This window comes from Pavona decussata, unplaced genomic scaffold (genome assembly GCF_977016875.1).
Source record: "Pavona decussata unplaced genomic scaffold, jaPavDecu1.1 SCAFFOLD_468, whole genome shotgun sequence".
Classification (NCBI taxonomy): domain Eukaryota; kingdom Metazoa; phylum Cnidaria; class Anthozoa; order Scleractinia; family Agariciidae; genus Pavona; species Pavona decussata.
In genome coordinates, this window is record NW_028145806.1 from 2,644,408 (window position 1) to 2,654,730 (window position 10,323).

Sequence of the window (10,323 nt, forward strand, 5' to 3'; positions counted from 1 at the left end):
TAGACATTTTTGTCTCCACTTGTGGTACTTTGGTTCTGAGCTCTCGTCCCAGATGTAGAAGTGCTGGCGACGCTCCGGTAGTCGCATGAGGTGTCGCACGATAATTCAGTAGGAAGGTATACATGTCTGTGCGCCAATCCTTGCCTTCCGCGTGTGCAGTTCGGATTGCTTTTTCAATGGTCCTGTTGAATCGTTCAACTTCTGCATTGGCCTGTGGCCAGTAGGGTGTCACTTTCCGATGCTGGACACCATGCATCTTTAGGAAATTCTTAAATTCCTCCGACACCAGATTGGCACCATTGTCAGTCACCACTTTCTCCGGCAAACCATGTGCAGCGAATATCTTACGAAGATGTCCAATTATGGTTGCAGAAGTAGTCGAACGTATGATGACTACCTCTGGCCAGCGCGTACATGCATCTTCACAGACTAATAAACTTTCCCCAGACGGAAAGGGTCCACAGAGGTCTATATGTACCTCCTGCCATGGTTTGTCAGGCATTTCTGTGGGTCGAAGTGGTTCCATCGGTGACTTGGCAGCAACAGACTGACAAGATAGACACGCCTTAACCATTGTCTCCACCTGCTGCACAATGCCTGGCCACCACACTTTCTCCCTGACCATCTGCTTTGTTCACACGATCCCTTGGTGTCCCTCGTGTGCAGTCAGTAAGGTAGAATGCCATAGGGTACTCGGCATGACAATTCGTGTCCCTCGGAGGATGACCCCATTGCTGACGCAAAGTTCAGCCTCGACCTTCTTGTACGGTCGGAGGGCTGGCAGATCTGGCCACTCAGAGCCATGTAAACAACTTTGAACTTGTTGGAGGACTGGATCCTCTGCAGTGGCCTTCGCAATCTGCTCAAGGGTTAATGCTTTTGGCACAGCATTCAATGTTACATAGTTAATGTATTCTTCAGCAATGTTCCTTTCCCGGAACGGTTGGTCGTTCAGCGGCAACCTGGACAACACATCAGCCGGATTTGTCTTTCCAGGCATGTGAACAACATTAAATGTGTAGGGCTGTAGGCGAAGAGCCCAACGTTCAATTCGAGGTGGTGGCTTGGACTTGGGACTGTAGATGATCTCGAGCGGCTTGTGGTCTGTATACAAAGTGAACAGTTTGCCGTACAGGTAAATGTGGAACCGCTCGCAAGCCCACACAACAGCCAAGGCCTCTTTCTCGGTCTGCGAGTATCGCCTCTCCACATCAGTTAACGTACGACTAGCGTAAGCGACAGGACGAGCAGTGTCCCCGCTTCGCTGCAGTAAAATCGCACCTAGTCCGACTGGACTAGCATCCACTTTCAGTTCAGTGTCCGCTGACTGATCATAATGTGCAACAACACAGTCACTAGTGAGAATCACTCAAAGGCGATCAAATGCATCCTGTTGGGTTTTACCCCAAGTCCACTCAGTGTCGCTCCTAGTAAGCTGTCGTAGCGGCTCTGCAAGTGTCGCGAAATTCGGGATAAAACGCGCACAGTAATTCACCAACCCAAGAAAACTGCGCACTTCAGCTGGGTTCTGTGGTGTTCTCGCATTCCTCACCGCATCGACCTTCTTGTCATCCGGCGCCGGGCCATCAGCAGAAATTTTGAACCCGAAAAACACAAATTCCGAGACACTGAACACACACTTCTCTCGATTCAGTGTAAGTCCCTTGCTCTCAAGGCGTTCTAGTGTCTGTTCCAGGCTCTTGTCGTGACTTGCTTGGTCAGCGCCAAACACAATAATGTCATCAGAAATGTTCCTTGCTCCGGGGATTCCCTGTAAAGTTTGCTGAATCACGTATTGGTACATTTCAGGGGCAGATGACAAGCCAAATATTAAGCGTTTGTAGCGCTTAAGTCCCTGGTGTGTAGAAAATGTAGTAAGAACCCTGGAATCCGGATGCAGTTCGACCTGGTGATAACCCCATCGCAGGTCGAGTTTTGAGAAAACCGCGGCGCCATTAAGTGCGTGCAATGTTTCCTCAAGTGTTGGTATTGGATGTCGCTCTCTGATAACAGCTTCATTTGCTTGCCGCATATCAACACATACGCGTACATCCCCATTGGACTTTGGAACAGCAACTAAAGGCAAGACCCAAGGCGTTGGGCCTTCCACATCTTCAATAATATCGAGCATTTGTAACTCCTCTAGCTTTTTCTCCACATCCGTGCGAACGTGAAATGGCACGCGACGCTGTGGTTGGGCAACTGGAGTGACCTCTGGGTCAACGTGTATTTTCAGCTGATAATCTTTCAGTTTGCCGATTCCATTAAAAACGGCATCATGTTTGTCCACAATTGCTTGGACAGATTGCACTGTAATCTGGTTCACCTCACACGGGTATTCCGGTCCAACTCTTAGCAAACCAAGCTCTGTTGCTGTTTTCTTGCCCAGAAGAGAACCCGCGTTGGAATTTGCAACAACCACAAAGTCAGCAGACGGGTGGAGTTGAGGTGTTGACACATTTGCACTGAATGATCCTTTGACAGGAAGCGGCGTTTCCGAGCCGTATGGATAAATCTTAACAGTGGAATTTCGAAGTACAATGTTCTCGTCCGTTAGTAGATTGAACGTAGCACTATCCAGTACATTGACACTCGCACCAGAGTCAATAATCACAGGAATCAAGGTACCGGCAACAGTTATTGGAACAGTGTTGTTCTCCTTATCACCGCCAATCGCAAACAAATACTCGTCATCGAAGGTTTCAGGTTCGGTTGTCACATACCGAAGTCCATTGCGTTGTTGCGTAACATTTCTGGTATCCTTAGTAGCTGGTTTCGGAGTTCCCTTGCAAACTCCAGCAAAGTGTCCTTGCTTTCCACAATGACTGCACGTTTTTCCATTCGCAGGACACGAAGGATCTTTGGCTTTGTGACCAGGGCGGCCACAACAGAAACACACAAACAGCTTCGTGTCCTGAGTCTTAAATTTCGCATTCCTCGCATTCCGTGGTCGACGAGCAGTATTTTCCTTCGTTTGTAATTGTTGCTTTTGAGACCCGTTAAAAATCCTATTGAGTTGCTGCCTCGAAGTCCCCGGCGTAGCTGCCTCGTTAGTAGCCGCGTGTAGATCGGACGCTTCAATCGAACGCGCGATCCGTAGAATTACTTCGAGTGTCAAGTCGGTTTCTCGCAACAACCGACGGCGAAGGGCATTGGACGCGCATTTATCAACCACTTGGTCCCGAATCATCTCCTCGATGCTGGCATACTCGCATGTCCTTGCAAGACTTCGTAAGCGAGTCACATAGGCATCAATGCTTTCGGCCGGCCCTTGCACGGCTTGACGGAAAGCATGTCGTTCGAACGGAATGTTCTTTTTTGGTTCAAAGTAGGCAGTCAGCTTGGCCAGCGCCGAATCGTAGTCCTCTCCCGTGTCGCTGAGAGTTTCGAAGATCGTTTGTACTTCAGCACCCGCCAAATGTAGTAGAACGGCCCGCTTCTGCTTCTTATCGGTAACATTCGAAGCCACAAGAAAGTACTCCAACCCTTTTACCCATTTAGACCAGCGCTGCCCGAGCGTCGTTTGATCTGTAGTGACCGAAAAGGGTTGAATGGCTGGGAGTTGTAAAGGAGTTGCCATCACCGCGACTGGTTCCTCGTCCTCAGAAACCGCGACAGAATCCTCGGCACCAGGCATAAAGTTCGAGAGAGTATCCTCGTCGCCAAATTTAGTGTTTTTGTAGCAAACACTAGCAGTACTGTAAAGTAATGAACCAGGCCCATTGGATTTGCATTGCAACTCCTTTATTTCACACACACCCCAAAACTATATACACATCAATCCTGTACTTTCAATCATGTCGCTTACGTCATTGTCAATATCATGTTACTGTTCGCACAAACACTAAACTGATGTTATGTTTTATTTTGTTTATTCACTCTTTGCATGACATTTCCAGTTGAACTACATCACGTTTATCACAAAGCGATGCCCTAGACTCTCAGTGAGTCTTTTGTAAAGACTAAAGTCCTAAAGTTAATTCTGGCTCCCAGCAATGTGGCTTGGGCTCCTAACTTTCAGTTTTTAGGCTGCAACCTTGAAAAGGATGATACCGCAAGCACTGGTCATAAAACGTATCAGGCCATTTGTTCCCAACCAGTCAATGGAAATAATTTATACATAATTAGTCCAGTTATTAATATTATTTATTATATCCATTCGAAAATCAGCATGGGTTCTGTTGGCTAGCATAGAGAAATGAAAATCATGTATGTATGTAGATCACACACATCCTGCATGCAACTAGGATCAGTAGTGTTAAAAGTTAAAGTGCAAGATACTGGTGAACAAAGAATGATTGCAAATTTTAAGCTTAGTTAAGTTTTCATTTATTCTTGCTGCTACTACATGTAGCTTAAGGTTATACTTGTGGCACTGGTACATTTTTCTGAACTCATATCATTTTGAAAAGTAAGAGGTAAAGAATTGTCAGGTCAGCTGATTGCCTTTTAGGGCTCTCGTGAAGTTTGGAGCTGCATGTTGGATTGAGCATCACACTTTTAAAAAATGTGTTGCCTGGTTGGTAAATTCAAACATATACAGACACTATCACCTGCAACATCAAGGGTCTATATAATGAGCATTCAGCTATGATAGGTGTAAATAGTTGTGACCCTTACTGGCAACCCTGTGTGTTAATGGTAATCAAAGAAATGCATTTTCCAGGCACCATCACACATCTTGCGTAATTGTACCTGATATGAACATCATGATGCTCATTGGTGATTTCCATGTGGAGGTTGGAGGAAAGAAGAGCAGTTGTTCACTCAGCTGTTATATAATGCATTTGTTATTGGCTTCTCTATAGGGGGAAGGGGAAGAAACAACAAGAAAAAACCCAGGAAACTCTAGACTAAAGTCCAAATGACAGAGGGAAACCTAGACTTGATTGTGAAAGGGTACTTGTTATAGGGTTCATTCTGCCAAAGATGCTTATGCTTTAAGATATGCATTATAGCCTTATGGATTGCAAATTAAAGGGGCAAATATTGTCCTTTTTTGGGAAGACTTAACCCTTTCAACTGCCATGGCAAACCAGCTCCGATTGAATGTTGCAGAGAATTTGTCTGGAACCTGAAGGATATTATGCCACCAGGCGTTTATTTCCTCCCTCTCTATGGCTCGTGATGAGCTGTTCCATTACCCATGAATCCTCCTGACTAGCAAAGCTCTGGTCAATCTTCCACACCTTGATGCACTGCAGGAGGCGAGCAGTCAGCTGAGCAATGACCAAGTCACAACTCTAGCAGTTCCAGACTTGATGCTGAACATTTTGCGTCAGTTACCATTCCCAGTGCTGTTGAGAGACATTCACAACAGCACTTGCTTGATCCCATCATAATCACCAGCAGCCTCTCCCGAGAGGAGAGAAGAGGCTTCTTGAGGACATCCTGAAACGAGAACACTGAACTTTGTAACCATTCTAGTTCTTTAAATTCTTCAGTTGGGGGTGGGAGTGTAGTTAGTTAGGATAACAGTTAGGACCATTAACCTCTAGATTAGATAATTAACCATGGGTACCCAATAACCTAGCAATAGCCATAACATTGACCATAACTTCTAACGCTAACTTCCTAATTGTAGTCCTGACTAACCACAACCCCATCCTTTACTTCAAAATGGATTGGACCGGTTACAAAGTTCAGTGTTCTCTTTTTGGGGAGTCCTTTAGAAGTTTCTTCTCTCCCCTCAGGAAAGGCTGCTGATGACTGTGACAGGATCAAGTAGGTGCTGTTGTGAATGTCTAACCACTCTGGGGATGGTTACTAATGTTAATGTTGAGCATCACAGTCTGGAACTGCTGGAGTTCTGACTCAGTCATTGTTCATGTTACTACTCACCTTCTGCAGTGCATCAAGATCTGGAAGATTGTCCAGAGCTTTGCTGGACAAGAGGATTCATTGGTCGTGGAACAGTTCATCATCACGTCCCACAGAAAGAACTTACTGTTCTTTTAATTCAGTGGCAGCACCACCTCTGGAGCAGGTCACACAGACACTGAGTAGTACCCGGAACCTTGCAGAATCCTTCTGTTCTGTGTAACAAGCAATCTGTACAATGTTCATAAAGTCTACTAGAGATCGTTAAGTGGTACAGAGTCATTTCATTGCTTCAAGTGCAATGGTTGAGGGCCACTGTATACAAAAATGAAGGCCAACAAAGGGAACACATCACTTCTTCTCCTCTTTCTGAACGAAGCTTTCACTTAAAAAGCAGAGCAAGAGTAAATATTTTTCCGATCCAATGTAGAAATTCAATATTCATATCATTCTAAGTAGTTGTACAGCTCCTGAAGCAGACTCGTACCCAGTATTTTTTCCTTTTTCTTTTTTTTTGTAATTTCTTTTTTCAACCACACACATTACAATACTTACAATAACTTACGACTAACTTAACAAGGATAAATTGAGGCACGCAGGGTGTCATGGGAAGAGGCGCCTCTTCTAATGCGCCTCCTCAATCCATCCTCTTGTCTAATCTTCTCACCCCACAAAACACATAAATAGCGACTGGATACGAGTCTGCTCCTGAAGTGATTAATTTGTGTCCTAACCTTCACCATAATACTAAACCTTTCTATAATCTGGTTCTTAAGCTATCACTAATGCCAACTTAAACATGTCTAGGCCTTCTCTTTTTGTAATGCTCATCCTAACCTCTTACTTATGTTCATGTTCATGCACTAATTCTAATCCTTGCTTTCTGTATGCACATGGCACAAATTGATTTCCCATTTCAGGGAGTGTACCAGGACTCCAAGTTAGGATTGATCCAAGTCAGGAGAGATTTGTCAGAGACTCTGGCACTTTGAAACCTGGGGTCTGTAAGGTGGGGTAGGGAAGCAAGGTAGGACATGGTATACTGTGGCTTCCCTTGGCACCCGAAGACCACTCATTCCTTCAGTCAGCACGGGGGGAGGGGGGTGGGGGTCACCCCAACTGAAGCAGGTTTCATAGATTTGGAGTTGCCTTCCTGGCCTTATTGATATAGCTGGGTGAAAAATTGTTCTTCTTGTGGGTATTACCAATGAACAATAAAAGATCTATCTCTAGATTCTGTAGCCCGATGGTGCTCTGTGGTCACCAGTTCCAATGAACATTTCAAGGAATATACCATTATAAATGCCAGCCAGTAAAACAACGTGAGAATGTCATTTTATGGGACTGTTGACTGCTGTGACTGTTCAGGAAGACCACGTCGGCTGTAGAAGAGCAGCACCAGCAAGAATATCAGCATGCACAAGACCGACAGGGAAGGTGTTACATTTGGCTTATTATGTAACTTTTGTCACTTGCTTTTATTCATTCGATTGTTATTTTCAGGGGCACCCAACAACAATTTTCTCTCAGATCCTTTGAAACGTTATTTTAGGCGATCTGGAGTGGCTTTAAGGCTCTATAGGTTCATTTCAGGCAGCGCTATAATATTTTTATCTGTTCGGTCATTCTAGGGGAACTTCAGTGTTTTCGAAATTAGTAGGGTATTTTTGTCCATTTCCCAAAAACCTTAGGTCTTATTTCCTTTCCGAAAATCTTAGCTGACCTTTTTTCAGTACCCGAAACAACATTTTTATCAATCCGAAAACACTAGGCCTTAAATTTCCCATATCACGAAAGTTCGTGGTGAAAATTCCCTTCCCTAACGTCTTGGTTTCTGATGAGAATCAAACCTGTGATGTTCTGTACACTGTTTCTAGCTACTGGCAATAGACCAAACCGCACGTACGGTGTTAATTCCTCAGCATTAGGTTTCATGTCAGTCCACAATATTTGAGCATCTGCAAGAGTTTACATGAACTCACTTTCATGTCTGTCGTCTGTTGCCTCACCAGCCCTTCCATCTACAGAGGGCATCAGCATTTGCAATAAAATTCTGCATCAATTATTGCATTTTTAGAGTTTTAATAGGCACATGTGCACTAAAATCATCACATCAATAAGAAATCAGCTCTGAATGTAATTAAATTAATCAAAGTGGAGCACAATCAATCTAAGGTAGAAGCAGAGCAGGAAAAGCTTCAAATTCCCCAAGGCAAAAGCTAGCAAAGCTCAATTTCTCCAAATTTTGTTGTGACGTCCTTACTTCATCAATGGGGCCAAACATATCTAACATTCCAAAAATTTGTCGTGAAAAAATCAAGTGTTTAAAAAGGAATCCTCTTAGGCAAAACTATAGTTATATTAAAAATTCCCTTCAATGGGAACACAGGCTTCAATGTATTTAGAGGTAACATGAAATACAATGGTGGTGAGTCAGGAGAATTGTATTGTTTGTGCTTGGGATATAAGATACAGTCAACAACTAAGTAATTATGCATTAGAAGTACAGTAAGTTCAGTTTTCAGGATTGACATGTGTTTACTTTGCTGTTTAAGGCCTCATTTGTTTACATGCATCCTCTAATAAGTGCACCATAGGCTTTTCTCAAACTAGAAAAATCAGGAGACCAGTTGCCAAGACATAGAAAAAACAGAAGAATGCGCAGGTGCCAGAAATTTGAGATCTGCAATGAAGACCTCCAGAGGGAAACGGTAAATACAAGAAGGAATTTGCCTACAATATGTGAGTGTTTTTTGTAAGAAAAATAAGAAAGATAAATGGTTCTCATACAGCATGCCAAATGTCTGACCACTGTTTGCAGGACCAGAGGGCCTTTTACTGTCTGTGGTTTGTGATATTTTATTGTTAAAGAATAGAGAATCTATTCCCGCTTTGGCCGAGTCCATACGTCACAAAATTAACAAGAGTTGTAAATGCTGTGGGCCATTCTACCCAACTCTGGGTTTAGGTCCTTTTCTTTTTAAATATCCCTTTCCTCAGGCCGTAAAATGTTGCCACTTATTCAGTATGCAGTATTTAATGTGGAAATTGGCCTGTGAGAACTTAATAAATACCCTCCATACAGGGAAAGAGTCAGAGCCCTTTTACTTGCTGCAGATTGGGATGCTTAAGAATAGAGAATGTTTCTCATTGTGCATCTATTCCCGCTTTGGACGAGTCCATACATGACAACAAGAGTTGTAAATGCTGTGGGCCATTCTACCCAACTCTGGGTTTAGGTCCTTTTTTTTAAACATCCCTTTCCTCAGGCAGTAAAACTTTTCCGCTTATTGAGTATGCAATGTTTAATGTAGAAATTGGCCTGTGAGAACTGAATGAATGCCCTTTATATAGGATCAGAGAGCCTTATACTGGCTGCAGTTTGGGATGTTGAAAAATAGGGAACATTTCTCATTTTTGTCCTTTCCCGCCTTGGCGTGTCTACAGCTGACTATAAGAAATGTAAACGCTGTAGGCCATTCTTCCCAATCCTGGGTTTGGATGATTATTCTTATAGAACACCCCTTTCTTCAGGTAGTGGAGCATTTTGCACTCATTCAGCATGCAGAGTTGATTCTATAAAAGTGTGAAGTATTATACTTTTGATATGACATTAAGAATGAAACATAGAGATTTTTTTCAATGCGGCAACTAGGAGTATTGCTACTCCCCCCCCCCCCCCCTGGATAAGATGCTTGGCCATTGCAGGGTTACAACCAGCAGCATGTCGCCAGTACCCATTTATACGCCTGGGTGAAGAGAGACAATGTGGAGCAAAGTTTCTTGTCTTAGGAAACAACAGAGCAATGAAGAGACCAACCTGGCCATGGACCACCGACCCTCTGATTGAAAGTCTGATGCGCTTACTACTACACCACCGTGCCTCCACAGAGTTGTACCTTGTTGGCAAGTGCATGGTCGTTTTTGGAAAGTAATAATTAACTGGCAACTGTCTTGGCAGTGAGAATACAGGAAGCAACAGTTTGATTATTATGAATTCCACTGAATAAATTTAAGATTTAAGACAAGAAGTTTACATTGCTTTGTTAGACTGGTTTTGAAAGGAATCTGTCCCAGTGATTAAGACGATTAGCAGTCAATTAGTAGATATGTAGATATTGGTATTTTTTTTTTTTTTGGTTTTGTACTGATATTAGTATTAGTGAGTCATATTCAAAATAGTTACTGAAAAGCCTTGCGAGGAGTGATTATTAAAGTTTGATTGATTGAATTAAAATTTAAATACGATAGAGACCCCCATGAAGGAGTTCATCTCCTTTTTGTATTGTGAGTGCAATGTGTTTAGTTTCTTTAATTTCAGCATTGCCAAGTGTTTTGTTTCCGGTTGAGGTCTGTTAAGTTTATTATTGTGTTCACTCATAAGTGCTCTTAAGGTTTGTCTCTCAACTAGTAAAAAAACTGAAGAAGGCTGACATCCAAAGAAGAAGCCTAAAAGGGGATCATCCAGAAAGAAAGAAAATGCCTCATGCATGTACTGTGACC